General features: G+C 42.9%; 1 protein-coding gene across 11 annotated transcripts in view; it reads right to left on the reverse strand.

Annotated features, from left to right (window-relative positions):
- Positions 1–20487, reverse strand: part of b4galnt4a (beta-1,4-N-acetyl-galactosaminyl transferase 4a) — a 148784-nt gene that overhangs the window by 95962 nt on the left and 32335 nt on the right. The gene's annotated exons all lie outside the window — the stretch shown is intronic.

Here is a 20487-nt window from a genome sequence, read left to right on the forward strand (position 1 = left end):
GCAGGGCTGTAGAGGAATATATGTAATGTAGAAGAATGCTTATTTTTGTAGTTTATAGTTACATTTAAAATCACCAAGAGTCCCTTTATACGGATAAGTGTTTGAAATTTTGAAAAAGAACATTCGCTGTTAATATATTCTTCTAATAAATTCTTCAACAATCCCAAAAGGAGAAGATAATGAGAACTGCAAAGCACTTGTAGAGTGTGTGTGTGTGTGTGTGTGCATGTGTGTGTGTGTGTTGGAACACTTGTGGACAAATGTTCAAACATTTTTTGCCAACATATCCCTTAGCACTCTTTAAAAGACTGTGTATGTGTGTCCTGACTGGAAGTATGCATGCATGTGTGGACATGTGCTTATTTGCAGCTTGTCAGATAGGAAGCTGTGGTGCTGCAATGGGAATGAATCATAAATAATTTTTCTGTGGGTTCTTCTGTGGTGAATCAGTCCTACAAACCGGGAGGTTAGCTCTTTCATCCTACGCTGGGACTGTAATTCCCCTAAGTAACTAGCATGCATTGCCTTCATTCACTCATGGACTATGCAAAGTTAAAAAGTACTGTGAGACCAGGATGAACTGAAGCTCAGACTCCTTTTCCACCTGGCCTTTACTTTCACATGTAGACCATGACGCAGCAGCAGACGGTCCCAGCCCCTGGACTGTGACGGGTCTTCCTCCAGCCTCCGTGCCGCCTCCAATGAAGCAACGAAGAGCTGGCTGGCAGGTTAATGGAAGCCAATTGACTACGAGCTCCGCCACCAGCAGGAGACCAAGTGGAATGCTAATCATTTAGCAGCTTCCTCTCTTATGTTCTGCCTATCTGTTCATATCCCCCGGTCCTAAAACAGCAGCACTATTTCACTGCGCAGATAAGATGTTGGAGAGCAACTTCTGCAACCTCCAGAGGACAGAGATAGTGACTAGGTTTTGAAGTGTTTTGCAGATTACGTCTGTGACAGAGTGTATTAAAAAACCACAGTAAACAGGAGTCTTATCCAAGGTTGATAATCTGTAGATGGAGACGTAGATTGTGGGAAACTTTCACCAGCTTCCTTTACTTCAGAGAAATGAGTAATAAGTTCACCTTACCTTTCTGCCCTTTTAAAACTAATGATATTCTAAACTCTACAGCTTTCAACCAACTGAGACAGGCTCTCATGGCTCTGTGGATATATATATATATATATATATATATATATATATATATATATATATATATATATGTGTGTGTGTGTGTGTGTGTGTATATACTATATACTGTGTGTGTATTTCAGTGTGTTTGCATACATACAATATATGCCTATGTGTGGCACGTGCATGCATGTGCGTGTTCTTGTTTCTCATTTTATCTTTGAACAAGACTGACAACAACTGTTTCGCTTCACTGCGAGGTGGTGCTCCACTGTATGTTAAGTGATAGACAGGATGGTGATACAGCAGAATGCTAATCACAGAGTCAAAGAAGTGAGTGCAGCAGGAGCTACAGGAACGAGAACGAAGGACACTTAGAAGAGAAAAGGGGTGAAAATTGAACCCTACAGAGGACTTAACTGAGGTGTTTAAGTAGGAGGAGTTGAGTTTGAACACATATGACAAATCCTCGTCATAACAAATGAAATAATAATGTGTTTGGGAGCCCTCTGGATCTGTTCCACGTAATAGCCCCTCTGGTAAACAGGGGGAAATAATAGCACACAGTCAAACACAGCAACTCACAGTGGTTACAGAACAATGCCACTGGTCATTATCACAATTTATTTGCCGCCCTACATGGTCTCCTTTGAAAGGGCGCAGGCAAACACGCTTATACTCAACGGTAATAAAGGACTACCAACAGCAACACAAGCAGCGAAAAATGCTTTAAATATATGCTTCCCAGTTACAGATACACATCCAAATGTACAGATAAAGGTTAGGTTACAAATCTATTTGTTCTTGTGGTTGACATTCAAAGTAGATACTTCTAGGGCTGCAACCAATTATTTTCTTTTTTTTTATTTAATCAATTCATCCTTACAGTGGCAGCAGGGTGGCTCAGAGGTTAGCACTGCTGCCTCACAGCAAGAGGGTCCTGAGTTTGAACCCCAGCCGTCCCAGGACATTTCTTTGCAGAGTCTGTATGTTCTCCCCGTGTTTGTGTGGGTTTCCACCAGGTGCACCATCAAAGACATGTATGTTAGGGTTAATACTCCCATCAGTGCTCCTGACCAAGGCACTGGCAAAAGAACTGGAGTTGGTCCCCGGCTGCTGCACTGCGGCTGCCCACTGCTTCTAGTGTGAGTATATAGGATGCAGAGGATAAATTTCCCCCAGTGATCAATAAAGTACTTCTTCTTCTTCTTCTTAAATCCATAAAATGTCCATTATAATTTCTTTGAGCCCCAAGTGATACTTGTTCTATCGAACCAGCAGTCCCAAAACTAAAGATATTCAATTATAGCAAATATTCCTCATATTTTAAAGGCTTATAAAATGTTGGTGGTTAAATTATATATTTGCCAAAAAAACAAGTAACTAAATAAGACGTATTTACTGGAAACAGTCCTCAGGTATTTGGTCCATGCTGACTCAATACCATCTTGCAATTCCAGCAGATTTTCCAGCAACAGTTTCATACTCGAAACCTATTCAATCTCATCCAAAAGACGCTTTATTGGATTAAGACTCGAATACTGCACAGGCCAGCGGAACAAAAATCAAGAATCCCATAGAGGGAGGAAGAAGAGACAAAAGAGTTACAGGGAGAGTGGGCGAGTCCACAGCAACAGCGTGCTCTGTGTAAATTATTGACGGGGCCTCTGCCCGCTCTTTTCCTCTACTCACCGAGTACACTGTGACTCCATCCCCCCACCCCACCCCACCCCACCTCCTCTCCCTCCATTGAGGAACAAGATTAAAGATGCATGGGATGACGAAAAACAAGAGGCTTCAGCTTTTAAGAACACAAGGGCGGGAGAAAGACAGGGAGATTAAGTGAGAGGGGGACAGGGTGAAAGGGTGGAGAATGCGAGAGGGTACAGGGGAGGAGATGAAATTGGAAGTCAAGGGAGAGAGTGGCACGCTGGAGGAGACAGTGAGAGAAACTTGAGTGGGATGCAAGGACAAGAGGGAGTAAGAGAGACAATAGAAGAAGAAGAAGAAGTTGTGACCACAGGGACGGAGCCTACCATTTCCCATTCGCTCACATGTTCACTCATTCAATCACTCATTACTCAGTCAGCCATTCACTGATTGACTTAGTCACTCACTCATTCACTCTCGATCCATAATCCCTCTCTCTCTCTGCGATGCATTTACAATACACTCTACTACTTTTTACAAGCACAGAGCTTATTAAGTTTTACAAGGCTCGTGGCTTTTTCCTCTGCAATCGCGCATGACATTATAAGACATGGCTGACATAAGGCAATGGAGAATGTCAAAATGATGGGCCTGTATAGTTTTTTAACGACTCTTTTAGGCACAAGAGCAAAGCATTCATGCACACACACACACACACACACACACACACACGCAGGGTGGCATGGCAGGGGGCAGCGTATGTGTAGCGGGCTTCACAAGGGCTGTGCTGGCCAAATGGAGCTAGCTAATTATAGCAAATAAACTGTACTGATCTGTGCCATTAGCCAGTCAGTAATGAAGAAGAGTGGAGGGCCGCCGTGACACTGATGAATAGGCCTGGCTCTGAGTGCTGCACTCCCCGGCCTTTAGTTCAGCTCCAACAACACAGCCTTCTGAGGAAAAGTGCGGGTGCATTAAGACAAGAGGCATAACAAGGCTTTGGAGATGAGATAAATAGAATCAAAGAGACTGTGGCATAGAGAGGCATGGAAAGACACAGATAGAGATGGAGATAAGTTGATGGGAGAAGCGACAGAAAGTGGAGTGAATGTGAGCTTGTAGGCCTGTGGGTGTGTAGGGCAGCGAGAGAGAGAGAGAGAGAGAGAGAGAGAGAGAGAGAGAGAGTGAGATGGCAGAGATGCTTAATGTGCTGTAATATGGGTCAGGGGCAAAGAGGTCCCACTCTCTCTCTCACTCTTCTACCCTCTCCTCTAAGCTCCCGCAATGTTTTGCACTCCACTAACAGCTCACTAAAGCCGCCACTTAGGAAAATTCAAATAACAAAAAAACAAAATACCTCGGATGGAGACAAACATAAAATCAGAGCCCCAAGGCCTGGTGCACGCAAAGATTAATAGACAGCCTGAAAGAAAATGGAATGACCTCATTGCAGTGCCGGGCTCCGATCACACACACACACACACACACACGCTCTCACACACGCTCTTGCATGCAAACATGCACATACGCACACACTCATATGTAGAGGGTATTGTTTTGAAGCAATTTTAATGAATAGAATCAATTAAACACTTGCATTTCAGAGTAGATGAGCTTGGCAATGAACTGGCATTAGTGTGAGGTCTGCTGGATTCACAGCGAAAGCCGGTGTGTGAAAAGCTGCTCGTGTTCGTAACATCTATGAGTACAATTATGCAAGTCAATCTTTGGCTTTCTATTTATGCATATTTATCACTGCTTACAATATAATGATCTTAGAGTGTAGAAAGTGCAATTAAGAAGCTGTAATCAAAGCAGCTGTGAAAGCCAGGAAGTGCCTACTACTTATCTCTTGACTACCTGGACTCCAGTGGGTTTAAATCTGACTTGCTCTCGACTCGAAGCTTGAAACATAAATATTATGCGCTTTAGAGGTTTTTACACTCATCTGACAATTAGCAGATAAACAGGGCCTAGGAGGTGACGCCTTAAAGCTGACATTAAATCACCAGACAAACTGGGTATTCTGCATCATTGATAAATTTTGCCTTCTATCCTTGGCTGAGTGTGGGATAGATCTTTTTAAGAGCTAGTTAGCTGGCAACTCAGGTCATGTTGGACACACAGTTAAAAAAAAAAAAAGGACCTGACATATTTCTGTCAATCTCCCATCTAGTTGGTATTTGGCCATAGGCTGTGGAGCAAAACAGTCTGATCCCTCCGTGACCTACAAGCCCACCCTGCTCACCTTTAAATGGCTGTCTGCCTCTACCCATCTCCTCCTGCTACTTAGTGCTCAAAGCTTCTGTGAACTCCAGCAGCTGTCTAGAGGTCTGCTTTGGCCCTACACTGGGTTGCCATGGAGACAACGAGAGTGCAAAATGGAAACATTTCCATCATGTTCAATGACACAAGATAGACAGGGCAGACAGAAGCTAGAGAGCCAGAGAATGAAAAAAAAGAAGAGAGGAAGTTATGGCGAAGGATGCACCGATTAAATTTTCTTTGGCTGATTCTGTTTTTTTTTTTAAAGCCTCACCACCCGATATTGATTTTCTTTAGTTTGATATAATTAACAGCCTGCAATAAATAAATAAATAAATAAATTAATTAATTAATTAAAAATGTACCTGTTCTTTAATAAACAACTTAATGGTCTGCATATACAACACTAAACATAAAACAACTTCTCCAAATGCAAACAAAATAAAGTGCACCAGGTTACATCACCTTTTTCTACTTTTTCAAATGAAAATAATGCACAGAAGGTTACAGAACTTATGATTTATATTATTTTTTTCTACAGTATAGAAGTCCCACACAGCAGACATTATTATCTATTTCTGACCAGCTTTTTACAAGTACACTTGTCCAAAAGAACAGAGTAAATAAGGAAACTGACCATATACATACAATAGAAAACACACTGTTAAACACTGGAGGGAGTAAAAACTTTCTGTTCTACATGCCCATTGAAGAACGTTTGACTTTATGTTAAAATGATCTCTCATGAAAACAGGGAGAGTTTTCCCAGAATTTGGCGACACTCTTGGTGAAATTCCTATTTTGTAAAGAGGCCAACTGACCTGTTCTCTTTGGCAGACGGGTGCTCCAGCTGCAGCGCACTTACCATCTGGGGGAGGTCGCAGTGGGGGAGAAACCTGACTATGCACAAGTGCATGTATACAGAGATTTTGAGTATAATCAGTGTGAGGTAACATAACCTGGTTACTCTCAATGATCGGGTTTCTTGTCTGCATGTTAACGTACTGATGTTCTCGCTGGTCAGCGCAGCCACAGTGCAAAGCCAGATCGGCTAATACAATCGGCTTTATAGTCAGAAAGACCTGCCGGTTCCGGTCTGAGCTGATCAGGCGTAAAATCGGCCAGTTTCAATCGCTGGCTGATCAATCAGTGCACCCCTAGTTATAGCAGCCACTTACAAAGGGGCAGCGGCAGTGGCTAGAGCAGATGAACTTTATCCAGGAAACACATACATACAAACACAAATGCAAATAACCTCAACTCTCTCTCTTTTAGAATGCCTTCATGTGTCTGTATATTATATGTGCATCAGTGCATATTCTCACATACAGGCTAAAAGTGTCCCTGAGTTCTCAGTCTCCAGGGTGTTAATTGAGCCCCTGAGAGGAAGTGTAAAGACACATACAGTATGAACACACTCACACAAACTGCTAAACAATACCCGTTGACAGTGACACCCACAGGCAGCTGCTCCAATCACAGTAGAGGAGATAAGGAGGCTACTAGGAGCCACAGCAGAACCACAACTGTCACAGCTGATGTGTCACCGGGGAAGGAATTAGAGTGAGCACGCAGAGGTTGCACGCTTCCTGAGCCCCCTCGCTCATTAGCATACATTTGTAAACAAAGAAACAGAAGCGACAAGGGCCTAGGTGCTAGGCTAACACGCTGTCACGCCATTAGCAAGAGTCAGAGCTGAACAGAGCATCTAAATGAGGTGAGAGCGCTAGAGGAGACCTTTCTGTGATAATTCATTCATCTTCTCCGCTCCTGACAGCTGAGCTGCCGCGCTGGGAGACAATGAGAGAGGTGCCGGCGGTGTCTGCACCAGGCCTGCATCCAAAAAAACTTACACTAGATAAACTTGAGAGTCGAGGCCCGGCTTTGAGTCTCAGGGCGCCGAGCTACGTGAGCCAGAAACAGGAAAAAAAAGACACTTTTCTGGTGGGAGCAACAAAAAAAAGAAGAGACAGAAGTGTCAGAATAATGAAAGAAGAGGAGAAAAATGGAGAGTTTAGCTATGCTTCACTAGAAGATGGAGACAAATAGTATTTCTGAAACCTCGAAACGCTTGAGACAAGACTGACCCCCAAATAACCTTACTCTGTTTACCACCTCGCTCTCCTTTTTTGTCTCACTCACAATGCACCTTTCCCCCTTCCTTTTTTCTCTCTTTGTTGTCTAGCGTGCACTTCCTCTTCTACATATCTTTTATCCCCCCTCCCTCCCCCTCTTTTTTACACTCTACTTCTGTCATTCATCTTGTTCTCCTTTTCTTTTCCCTTTCTTCTCTTCTCCTCTCAGTCACCCTCTGTGGCTGTCTGATGTTGTTTCCGTGTCGGACCCCCGGTGCGGTCATTATCCTCCACCGAGTATCTGATTACTATCATCCGCAGGAGTCGTTGCTTTCCTGATCATATCACCTGTGTGCTGAGAGAAAGAGAGATAGAAGAAGGGTGGTGAAGTCAGGAGGACAGACATAAAGGCGAGAACAGGGGCCAAAAAAAAAAAAGAAAAAGGGGTAGTGGTGGTGAGGGGTAACAATAAAAGATGAAAGACAGGAGGAGGAAAGGAGGACAGAGGAAGGGGGGGAAACTCAAAAGAAAAGGAAAAGGTGATGTGTTACATACAAGGGTGGGGGAGGAAAAGGAGGTGGGAGAGGAGAAGGAGGAGGACAGAAACAATAATAGCCTTGTCTTATCACTGTACAGTGATAAATTCCCTTCTCGTCGGGGAGCCTGTGCCCCGGCTGGGGTCAGGCCTGATGACAAACCACCTCCACACTGCACTGCGGCCCTGGCTATTTATGATCAGGACTCTTATACGAGCACAGCCAAGGAGCCAGCTGGGCCTCAATTCGTCTTGGGTCGGTGTCATCACTCCTGGGACCCAGTGACAACCTCAAATGGGCCACTCTGTCACGTCCCATCATCCCCTTCCTCTACCCTCACATCTGACAGCCACTTCAGCACATCATCCTCTGGTTACTGGTGATAACTCAGTATTGTGATCGATCTCTGTGCGTCAACTAGCCACTCGTGACAGCAGCTGATACAGAGAAACGAAAGAAAGAAAGAAAGTCTTTGTCTTTCGTATTTGTATTTCTGTATTTTTTTTTACTCTGTGGGACTCATTTGGAAAAAAAGATGATGTCATGTTAATTTATGCACCGATGACAATTTCGCAAGATTTGAATCAGAATCTGATGACAGTTGGGAAATTGTTTGGTTCTGTTGCCAGACGACTGTCAATCAAATCTGATCAAGTCCTGATCAAACACATTAGCTCAGTTTTGGAGAATGACACACTTAAACAATAACTAAGGATGTTATTGTCTGAATTTTAACTTATTTAGACATTAATATTTATGTTATAGAGAGGCACTCCAGCTGTGTACCATCACTCTATTTTGAATTCTTATAGCATATAGCAAGTTGATTTGTAAACTCTTTTCTCCCCACACTCTAAACCCTGTGATATATCTTGTGCACTCATCAGTTTCCTGATGTAAAACCAAAAAAAAAAAAAAACCTGTGTATTTATAAACATCAAAGCCATCAAGCAGGATGAGACTGTTGAGTGAAAAAAACTGGAAGGAAATAAATAAAACTAACACTGCATGTTGGTCTCTGAGTAATTGGGAAGGCAATCTGACAGCTCCACTTTCATTTTTATGGGATCGTCATGGGAGATGGCATAGCCAGGGTGAGTAGAGGGTGCAACAAAATCATTTTAATGTGCTTAATTGAACAGATGCCGGTATTGTTCAGTGTTTGAGCATAGACAAGGCCTCAATCTATGCATTTTTCAACTGATTCACAATGTGTCCAGGAATGGTATGGGAATAACTCAGGCGTCTGTGTCTCACTGCTTGGCAACCTTCTTAATGAAAAAACAAGCACACACACATCAAAGAATAAATTGGCTAGACGGTGACTGACAGATGTAAGATCCAAAACCAATTCAGTTGTGTTGCTATGTTGCAAATGTTTTATTGGTTCCGGTGTTTCCCCAGGTTGACCGTTTTGGTGTGCCAGCGGCGCACACGCTTTCAGAGACATGTTTTGGAATGACTGTACAGTATATCATTGGTATCATTGGTCGTGATGAACAACCAGGGTGTAAAATTAACTTTTTGTCCACCGGCCAAATGGCTAGTGATCATTCAAATTTTACCAGCCACTCAATGAATTACTATTGTTTTTTTGGCTGGTGAGTGAAGCACATCTACCAGTCACTTGCATATTTTACCAGCATTTGGCTGGTGGCTGTTGCTAATTTTGTGCCCTGTGAACAAAAACGTAATCAGAAGCTAAATATATAATTCAGAATAGGGTAGTTATATATCTCCACACTTGGATGTTATATCACTTTATATTCTCTTTTCTTTTTTGCATTCCTCTGAGAATTATGGAAACAACAACAATTAAAATACAGATCTGTAAAGTGTATTGTTGTGTACATCGTCCCACATAACCTTATGCAGTCCAACATCGACCCCTAAACCAAGTAAACAAATAAAAACACACGCAGCTCCTGCACGTACAGTATTTACTGTACACCTTTGTAAACACAGAAATTATACAACGTTGTACAAACAAAGACTAGCTTTCTCATCCTGTGTAATGAATGGGAGGGAAGCTAACAACTAATGTTGGGCAGAGATATGAACCAGCACTCTGCTCTCCTCATGGTGTACCAGAGTCTGTGGACCCTTGCAGTCGTCTCCCTGGGCAACCAGTCATTTACCCTGTAGGAGGATTTAACATTGAAAACCATCGCCTTGGGCAACCACGTTGACCCGAGTATGAGCTGGAGGCAGAGAAACATATTTCAATCTGTTACCCTTAGCAACACTCCCCACCGCACTATCCTCTTGTCAGTGTACACACCTACTGTAGAGCCAAAACAAGACCTCCCCTGAGCCGTGAGCTTGTATTAACCTGACAGAATCTCTCCATCCTCTTTCTTTCGATCGCTGTAGCGTTCTCCCTTTCTGCTCCTGAATTTTATGGTTTAACTTTGTTTCATCTCTATCTTTACAGATATAGTCTTAAAGTTACTGAATAAACATGACAGAGCTAGTCAGTATACTGTATGAACATTAAATCATATCATGTAATGAGAATATATAGTACTTGGCATCCAAACATCATAATATTACTTAAATGCTGTCTTTTCCTGATATCAAGGCTGCACATCCAATAACTGAAACGATTTTGTCAGATTAGTCAGTTTAAGCAGAGTGAAATCAACAATAACTGTGGATACAATGATCTCTTCGGCTATGATATGAATATTTATTTTAATAAATAGATTCATTCACAAAAATGTTAGTGTACAATCTTGAAGGTCCGTAAAATATTATTCTTCAAAGGACAAGTAGGGATTCAAGGACAACTTTGCCACATTTGTAGCTTCTGCTGATCAATGAAGTCATAGGGTAACACCGTCTTGCAAGTAAGACTACCTATCATTCACTGATCTGACACATTTTAATAGGCATTACACTGTCTTTAGGGCTCACTTCTATCCAATTACGCTATCTGCCTATTTCAAGCAGGCTCCTGAGGAGCGATCAGTGCAAGCCAAAGGAGAAGGAACATGAAGGAAGTCTGTTCAGTAGTGGAGTGCTGCAGCAAGATAGAAAAAGACCGTCGCTTGCTAAAGACAAAAGCCCATTCTGCTTTGTGTGGGTTGCAGGACGGCTCAGTGAAAATGTGTTCTCTGAAGCAAGCTATGCAAAAGACACAAGACATTCAATTGTCATGCCAGACAACACGGCAGTGTAGGAAGCGGGAGGGCGTACACGGATGGAGCATTTGCCGTTCTGTTGTTGTTGCGAAACACATCTACTATGCATGAGGAACAGTGGAGCAAAGAGGGCAGAGGACACGGCGCAAGCGGAGGCTGTGTGTAGGTAGATAAGAATGACGGGGACAGAAAGACAGACACATGTTACGCACACATGCACAGTATGCACTTGCACTCAGCAAACATACAGTGCAAATACAGAGAACTCTTTATACCAAATAATTTATGCACAATTAAACTTGACAAATATACATTGTAGAGGAGAGGAACAGTGAGTGATTAAGGCAACGGGCAGGATAATACTGAGAGAGAAAGACAGACCGAGAGACAGACAGTGGGAGGCATGAGCGGAGATGAATAGTAAGAGACAGAAGAAGGAGGAAGCGGCTGAAGGGGCGAGACAGGAAGAGAGACGAGAGGACAGTGGCAAAAGTAATGAGATGAGAAAGAGGGTGACCTTAATCAAGCACTCGCTAGAATGTACACGTGCGTGCACACGCGTAGACACATATACATACGTATACACACACACACAAAAAAAATACCATCAAACCTGGCGGGTGTGTGTTTGCACAGCAGTACTCTCTGTTTCATTACAGGCCCATTTCCCCCACCTAATACCCATACAGGAGCTGGCGATAAGGAATGTACACACTCTCCTCTGTACACAACATCTCATTTGAGCAGAGGAAATTGGAAAGAAGAAGAGAAAGGAGAAGAGCGCAGAGAGGTGAGAAGGACAGCAGATGAGGGGTAAAAGGACTGGACGGAGGAGAGGAGGATGGCAGCGAGCGAATGAATGTTTGCCAGAGCAGAGATAAGCCCGGTCCACATCGCGCAGAGGCAAAGGTGTGAGTCTGAGATTGGGGGATGAGTAGAGAAAGGAAGGATGAGGAGTGGTGCGTAGGTGAGGAAAAAGGGAAAGGGAAGAGAGGGAGAGTGGACGGAGTGGTAACTGGAGGTAAAAGAACATGCTGAGGGATGCAAAAGAGCAGCAGAACTAATTTTCCAGCACGTTTCTTTAACATTTCTCAGCAGCAGGATGGGAAATGGGGAGGACTTCAGATACAAAGGCAAAGAGTTTTTGATGGAGAAAGCAATCACGTAGGGGTATGAGAGAGACAGACAAGACATAGATGGAAATGGATGCAACACCAACTCCAGTAAAACTCCTTGAGGCTGAAAGGAAATAAAAACAAGTGGCGATGACGCATACAGAATGGAAAAAAAAAAAAAAAAGAACAAGATGCTCATGGCTCAGGCCCCTCATTGTATTGAGGGTGACAAGAAAACACCAGAGAGGGGGAGGGTGACAATATTAATCATAACACAAAATCAAACGAAAATGACTCTGGGCTGTGTCAGGGGATGTGAGTAACACCATAAAACCAGCCAGGAGCAGAGCAATGTCTGCATTAAGGGATCACAGAAATAGAGAGAGAGAGACAGAGAGAGAGAGAGAGACAGAGAGAGAGAGGGGCAAAATCTTACTCACTACAGCATCTCTAGCCATAAGGAACATGGCCCAATTTGTATTCATCCGTGCAAACAGGGGCAAACAACCAAGGAGGATAGCAAACACACATGCATACCCTGCAGGGTCCTCGCTCTGGGCATGCAAACACAAATCTATGATACAGTGGGACGGAGTAAAACAAGCATGCAAACACAGGAACACACAACAGACTAGGGAGTCAGATTAAAAATATACATCTTGGTTACTAATGTGTTTTTATTCTTTAAATTCATACTATTCCTTTTAATTTGCAAGTCAAGTCTGTAAGCTGTGAGTATAAATTTAATCTACTACTATCTACTGTGTTCACTGCAAATAACAAAAAATGAAATGTGAAAAACATTTTTTTTTTGTAAAATTGTACGCTGCAGATGAATGAATTCCTGCGGTAAATCTAGAATGTCTGCCTACAAACAAATCCCATTTCCGTCGTGAGCAGCCTGCACACATCTGTTGCCGCTCAGTGAAGCATCCATCATGGGGCCTAATGGTGGGCCGATACTGTCAAATGCGTACTACTCTGGATGAATGGAGCACCTACTCACCACCTCTGACTGTGCTGGCACTTGACACCAGAAACCAAGTCAAGTTCGCAGAGGATGGAAAGGGCTCGTGATCATGCATCCACACTAGCAGACACATTAATTAAATGCACACACATGTGCACGTACAGCCCACCTGTGTAAGGCAAGGCCAGTTTATTTATATAGCACGTTTCAGCGACAAGGCAATTCAAAGTGCTTTACATAAAATATTAAAAGCATCGAGACAAAGTGCAAAATAAACACACTATAAAAAGAGACTGTATTCGTTTATAATCCACAGCATGTCAGAGATGAATAGAGGAAAGGAGGTAATTGCTAAATCTAAAATCAAGCGCAAAGGGAAAGTGATTTCTCCTGGTAATTTTCTGTTCATGCATGACTGGCCCTTGGGTGAGGCTCCCAACCTCCTGCACTTCCTTTACTGCAAAAACTGAACGGGCAGAAAAAGAAGGGGGGGGGGGGGGGGAGATAACATCTCACTGAGATGCCCTTAGACAATCAGGGAGAGGAGATGTACTGTTATTATCAGAGCTCTACGGCATGATTACTGGCTGAGGCAGCCAATTACATTGAAGCTATGATTGCCATGATTCCCTCTGTGTTTTCTCGGCCAGCTGAAAAGACAAACAACTGGCTGGATGCTCACGGCCAATTGGAACGGTTGATTAAAGAGGCAAAGGAAAGAGGGGAGGCAATGAAATCCTTGATCAAATCTTTGTCGATTTTGTCAAATATGCAGAGGGAGATGGAGAAAGATGGTCTGCTGGTCTTCTGTGTAATTTCAGGGACTTGAGGGAAACATCAGTTCAGCTTGCCATTCATGTTGCATTTAGGCACAATTAGGGAGCAAGAGAGGGGAAGCTTTTTGTCCTCATGCATTAGGCAGACCTTAAGTTATCACTAGCTTAAGAGGATAAAAGTGAATGTAAGTTAGACCACATAGTCCAGATTTGCAGTCTAGAAGGATAGAAAAAAAAAACCCTAAATGTCACATATTTATATACACTCACAACATGCACGCACACTCACACACACACACACGTTGATGCTTATTTTAAATGAAGCAAAGAAGCAGACAGCATGTAGGACACGGCTGGCTGGCAGGCAGACAGACAATCTCAGGGCTCCATGTTTCTATTCACAAACACACACAAAAGGGGCTTTGGAGAGAGCCCTCGGAGGTTAGGTCTAATCCTGCTCCAACTCTCACGATGCCACTCAAACCTTTTGTTCAGTCATGAAAAGCACGGGCAATCTCCATAAACTGATGTGGAAGTGCTACAAGGGTCAGCGTCATGTGTGTTTTTGTCCGTGTGGGCACGAGTGCAGTGCGAGGACACCGCTGGATATGTGGGGTCGTGCTCAAATCGTTTTTCATTATCTTCTTGGGTGTCGGACACATTGGTATTTGCATGTTTGTACACAAAGACAAAAGAATGAATGATGTACACCTCTCTAATTAGAGAGAAAATATGCATTACATCACCCCTGGTGATAGTGCATGTGCATCCTTGTGCATATATGCTGGTAGAGCATATGATGGCTCTATGGCACCACTGGTTGTCAAAAACCCTACATTCAAAGATGATTTCTTTTAGTTTTGAATGATTATCAGACTCATTTATGACAGTCACAGTATGACTCATTTGGCTTTATTGAAGGATTTTCAAAATTCTCAGTACAATAATTCAGCAAACATGTCTGTAAAGATCTATGCAGTACCATAATGAAAAAGACTTAAATTTGCCACCTCATGTGTTGACTGGACCAAATGTCACTGACATATAGTGTGTGTAATGAATGGAAATATGAATCTGCAAAGATTTTTGCTTCTTAAAATATGCTCAATATCATAATATGCACCTACTTCATTTCAGTGTATCTTCTACAGGGTTGGTATTATTATATATTGTTCAAAGGTGGATATGTCAATGAACAAAAACACCTGTATTGAGTGACTGGTTATGAACTTGGTTGTAAAGCACAAACTAAGTGATCACAAAGCACTGTGTTGTTGTTAATTGGCCAAGACTGGAGGAAGAATTAACTTAAGCACTTTCCATTGTTTTGGCCCTCCAGTGTGCAATCTGAGCTTTTATCTGAAAAAACTGGTGTGGACAAAACCCTTTCAACACTCAAATGGTGTCTTTAAACATATCCACATTAGAGTGGACATGGCCTCAGAGAGGCTTGGTTTGTTGAAGGTGAATGAGAATGGATGGCTCTGGGCTTCTCTCTCCTCTCAGTGAAGTTCAAAGAGATGCTATCAGCCCTCATGACAATAAGTTTGTGAAGCAGTGTATGTGATAAAGGTTGAAAGAAAAGAGAAAAAGTGAGACAGAATCAAGCCCCTGAGGCTTCAAGTCTAGACTTAAGACCCAGCACCTCGTAATCATATTATCAGTGTACCATTGTGTGATTGTTTTGGTCCCTGCAGTTTAGATTAAGGAGTGGTCCTGGTGTCTATGGCCACCTCTCTGCAGCTCCAGCTTGCAGTCCCCAGTTCCCACATTAGAGCCAGACCACTGCTTCACTGCCTTCCTTTCAAGATTACAGACAGCCACTAAGTCCAGAGCCTCTCTGATACCCTGCCTCCCTGCCACCGTGGGTCAGGGTTAAGTAATTGGCTTGGCATGGACTGTTCACCTATACAGAACTGTGGCGGGACACTAAATGGGCAACAGTTCAACATACTGTAATGTCACAGTGAATCTTAGCATCTCAGCATATTCTTAGCAAATACACTTATGGGGTAATTGGCGGGTATGCTTAAAAATATATCTAGGAGATCTTCTTCTTAAAGATCATGCATTTCTCTGCGTCAGGCGAATTGTCCGAGTGTGTCTCTAGTGGGCAGGATTTCATTAAACGCCTGGCTCCCTTCTGAATTGCTGTTCGTCTGAGTTCAAAGCCATCGATTTGCACACCACCTCCGCGGAAAACGGAGAAAGAAAAAAAGTGCCACATGCAGAAACAAGTCCCCATTGATTCCCCGATGGCATGAAAGAAACCTTGGCACGTATAGTGTGACACAAGGACAGTTAGCTCCTTCCTCTCAGGATGGGGGTTACTAATCAACATGACAAGCCAGCGAGCAGCAGAAGAAACACACAACGCAGTCTTCTCATCTTGTGTGTACAAGAGGCTGAACGGTCCAGTGCTACAATCTTACAGACTTTACCTCATCCTGTATCTATCCTGCATTACTGGATAATGATTTAATTCTTGAGAGTGGTCCAGCAGTGCACCGACAAAGCAATGCATGTATAAAAACCTGGACTCCAACGCTTGTATGTTCAGGGGGAAGAAAATCTATGAAACAATTAAATACAACTGTGTGATATACAAGCCTGGCATGCAGAGGGGACTGAAATGATTTTCTATCCATGACCCGAGTACGGTGACCTTCCGCTGGTGGACTATCTGCAAGGCACAGAATCCCTTCCATGTCCAGGGTTGCAGTTATATCCTGCTAACTAGAAGAAAAATTCCCTACAAGGTTTAATATAATATTAAGAAACATTTTGTGCTTCTGCTGTCACAGCCTTTGTTCCTGCTGGAATCATTAACCTACATCAGGCTCCACATTAAGCATCAGCAGGTCAATTTGTCACCCTGGATCCCCCCCCACTGTGAGCCAGTCAATGAGCCAGCGTGCTAATAAACACATACTGGGACAGTTCTCATGGCAGGAATATTGACTGGTCACTGTTTGCCTACAATGCAGTGGGATTAACAAACAAGATTTTTCAAGAAGGAGAAAAGCAGCTACTAAATCACTTCTGAATATATTCAACTTCCTAGAAAAATTGCCTTTCAGGTTTTACAGCTCCTCTTTAATGACCTTTTAATCATATCTGCATTTATTTCAGCAGAATGACTATTATCAAATCACATTTGGGCTACCGATGTAACAGTTTGAACGAGGAAGAAAGCATGGGGTGATGAAACAGCTACGAGAGCACTGTCACTGTCTCATTGTGCTACCCGCGGTCCTCGGTTACATCATCTGAGTTTCCTTCCTCCGGCCATGCTGTGTCTGTGTGCCACCCAAAGTGAGGAGGGGTGGGGGTAAGGGGAAGGGGGGGGGGGGGTGGTTGGAGGGGGTGACGGCGAAGGGCCACAGAGGGCACACCCAGCGGGGAAATCAGAGCTCTCTCTCTCTTTGTGTGATTCAATATCACGCTTGTGTACCCATGAATGGATGCCAAGACATTTGAGTTCAGAGCCAAGGAATGAGCCATAGCCACATATGGCTTTAGCAAGGACCAGACGGGTGCTCACACACGTACAGTTTATACACCCAATGAGAAGGAAACAGAAGGGAAAGGGAATTAAAAAAAGCCACTTCATCATAAGGTAAAGTCATTCCAAAAAAAAAAAAAAAAAAAGTTCTGGGACAGAATTTCAGCAAGGGTCAGGCTGATTTTTAGAAATAATTAAATAGCAGTAAGAGTGTGGCGTGTGAATAAAGAATTAAGAGGGCTGTTTATGCCACTGACAATTGCTGAAAAACCTTTTTCGAAAAAACCTTGTTGAAAGACCCTGAACCAGTAACCTCAGAACCTTAAGAGGCGCAGATAAGAGACCTGCGGATTGCCAGAACGTCACCTGAAGGAAAACATGTTTTTTTTAAACCTGCAGTTTATTCGACATTCAGAGCAGCCTTCTCCGCAAAACCTCTAATTCTTCTGCTCACACTCACTGACAGTCCACACGTCAGCGCACATATCCCTCTGCGCTTCTGCTGCTCCCGGCTTGGCAAGCGGGTAGGAAAGGGGAATTGTGAATTATGAAATTGGATTATGAGTTCAGGAATTTACTGAGCCCCATATTGTCTGTCAGATGCTCCAGAGAATATTGGGAGGGAAGAATATATTACTTTGGAAAAATGAAATAGGACAGCTAGTGAAATGACATGCTGGTAAAATATAATAAGTGGGTGCTTTATGGGGTGGTAAAGGAAGAGAATTTTCACAACCAAAGAATAGGTGCTTAGCAACAGTTGCCTAGCAGAGCTTACAAAAAAAAAACCATTAAGAGACATAGCTGAATGACGAGCAGGTATATTTATATTGATAGAAGGGAGTGGATTTGTCTCGTGCTGTGCTGCCACCTCTTCCCCTCCCTTTTCTATTAAACAGGCAAGCAGGCTCAGAAACTCATTGAATACTGGATGAGGGTAACAAACCACACGCTTTCAAAAAGAAATCTGCTTGTGAGTATTTGTCAAGAATAAGAGCACGCCATTACCGGGTGCAATGTTTTGCATGTGAACACTGGTTAATTGGTAGTAGAAGGCAGTAGTGGAGCATAATGAGAGAAATCCCCTCTTTCTTTTGCTGTTTCCACTATTGTCGTCACTAATGTTGTTTGTGCCTTTGATGTGTACCCGAGTAACCAGACAAAGGAACTGTGTAGACAGGCAAGCAAAAACATTACGGTCATTAAAACGCTTTTTTAAGCCTGAGTAGCATCAGCACACATACCCACATACACACACAGCAGTTCAATTACATGATTTTTTTGAGTAGGCTACAAACACGTCCTGACGTCTTAACTCCCAGATGGCCGTAAGAGAAACGTTAGTTACCGCATGATTGCATGTGTGTACGCTCAGAAAGCATCTGCACAGCACTGTGGGCTACATGTATCTGTCTGCCCCTAAAGCCCTCTGACACCCCAATCAGCCTAACTCTCAATTAGTGACTCTGAGACATTTCAAAAGAAACACTGTAGGGAATGCTGGGAGAAGAACAGCAGAGCAAAGACATTTTAAAAAGGAAAGCGCCAGAGGGCACAGGAGAGAGAGCATATTCAGAAAACTAGCTGAAGGCAAATCTTTACATGTTTATGAGAATTTGTATGTGTTGACCAACATATGTTTCAATATGTTTCAAGTCATTTTCTCACTATCCCTCTCCAGTAAAACAAAAACAAAAATGGCTGTTATCTTGTGAGTTTGAATGCACGGGGTTTGAAAGAAAATGAACCAGTAAAAGTTTTTAGATTCTGAATACACCTTTCAAACTCTTACAATAACAGCTACTGGTGATTTACCTCGCACCCGTGGGCCTATTTTCGTGTTCAAACGTGCATTTTACTGTTTCTTTTCTTTCACGTATAACTGGTCAAGCTAATCAGCGAGACAAGAAAATCATACAGAAAGAAATCCATCATGTCACCGGTGTCACCACATCTTCGTAGTCCATATTAATACAATGTAACCATAGTTCTTTTCTCTTTCCGCTGTCACTTTTATCAGCTGGAAGAACTTACTACTGTGGTTGGTTTCATCAGTATATTAAAGGTTCAGTAAAACAGTCTCTGTGGGGCAGAGGAAACCAGAAAAGGTAAGTGAAATTCTTCTGAGGACTGGAACAGTAGTCAGACAACTTTACATCCAGATTATTGCCTCACATTCTCTAGAGGTGAAATATTACATTGAGGCTGAGTACTGACTGTCAATCCAAAGCCTTTGTTGTCAACTGCAGGTTAACGGTGTATGTCAGGGAGAGAGTACTCCGTCTCCCCTGGAGCTGTTCAAGATTCAGCGAGAGTGGCAGGTTAAATAGGCTTTAGCTCTGATTGTTAATCGGTCACAGGCGGGTCCAAGTCCAATCCTTAATCGGCTATAAAACACGTCGAGTGGAAAAGAGACTCCCTGCGACACTCGACTCCCAGTTTCCCTAAGTAGTTGTGTTGTCCCTGATGCTGACCTGATCTACTCTTTCCTGCTTTCTCTCTCTCCTAGTACTGGCGGTTTGTTTGCTGCCCGTCAACTCCTGAAATGAAATATCACACTATTGCCATACAACACAGAAAACCCCGCTTCTACTCAGGTTGTTCAAAGGCATTTTGGGAAATGAAGGCAGTTATTACCTGAGGTGTCAGTATATGAGACGGGTTGAGTGACTCCTGTAATGCAATGGACTTCGCACACAGAACAAATTTCCTTCAACAAGTGAACTTCACAGGTTTACACGTTGGACTAAATGAACGTTTCACCCCAGTGATTAACTCACTGCTCTGTATTGTATTTTGGCCTTATAGCTCCCTGGCTGTGATACAAATTTCTTCAAAAAGAGAGCAGCAGGGGGTATCTGCCTTCCTGCAGTTCGTTCGGTAGGACTGGGTTTGACGAGGAAAAACACAAGCATAGGTTTGCTGTTTCGCCAAAAAAAACCCCAACTCTTTAAACACTTAATAGTACAAAAAAACAATAAGGCAGGTGCGAAGAGAAACTGCTGAGAGAGGTGAGTTGGGTTGTTCTATCTCTGCATGCTCACACAATTTAGCTTGTAATTTAAATACATATCGCTGGTGCTTGACCAGTATGTACAGTGTTTAAAGGAAGATTAGAGTTTTAGTCATAAAGATATTAATACTATTGTTACATTTGCCGTTCCTTTGGGAAGGTATATGTGATTTAGCTTTGGAGATGGAACTACCCCTTATTTAACATTTTGGATTATGGGTGGGACATTTAAATCTCAGTGGAGAGAGGTTGTGTTCTGCTCTGACCTGAATAAAGCGCAAAACTTGCTGAGGCTGCAGGCTCG

Source organism: Thunnus maccoyii, chromosome 5 (assembly GCF_910596095.1).
Source record: "Thunnus maccoyii chromosome 5, fThuMac1.1, whole genome shotgun sequence".
In the NCBI taxonomy this organism is placed as follows: Eukaryota; Metazoa; Chordata; class Actinopteri; order Scombriformes; family Scombridae; genus Thunnus; species Thunnus maccoyii.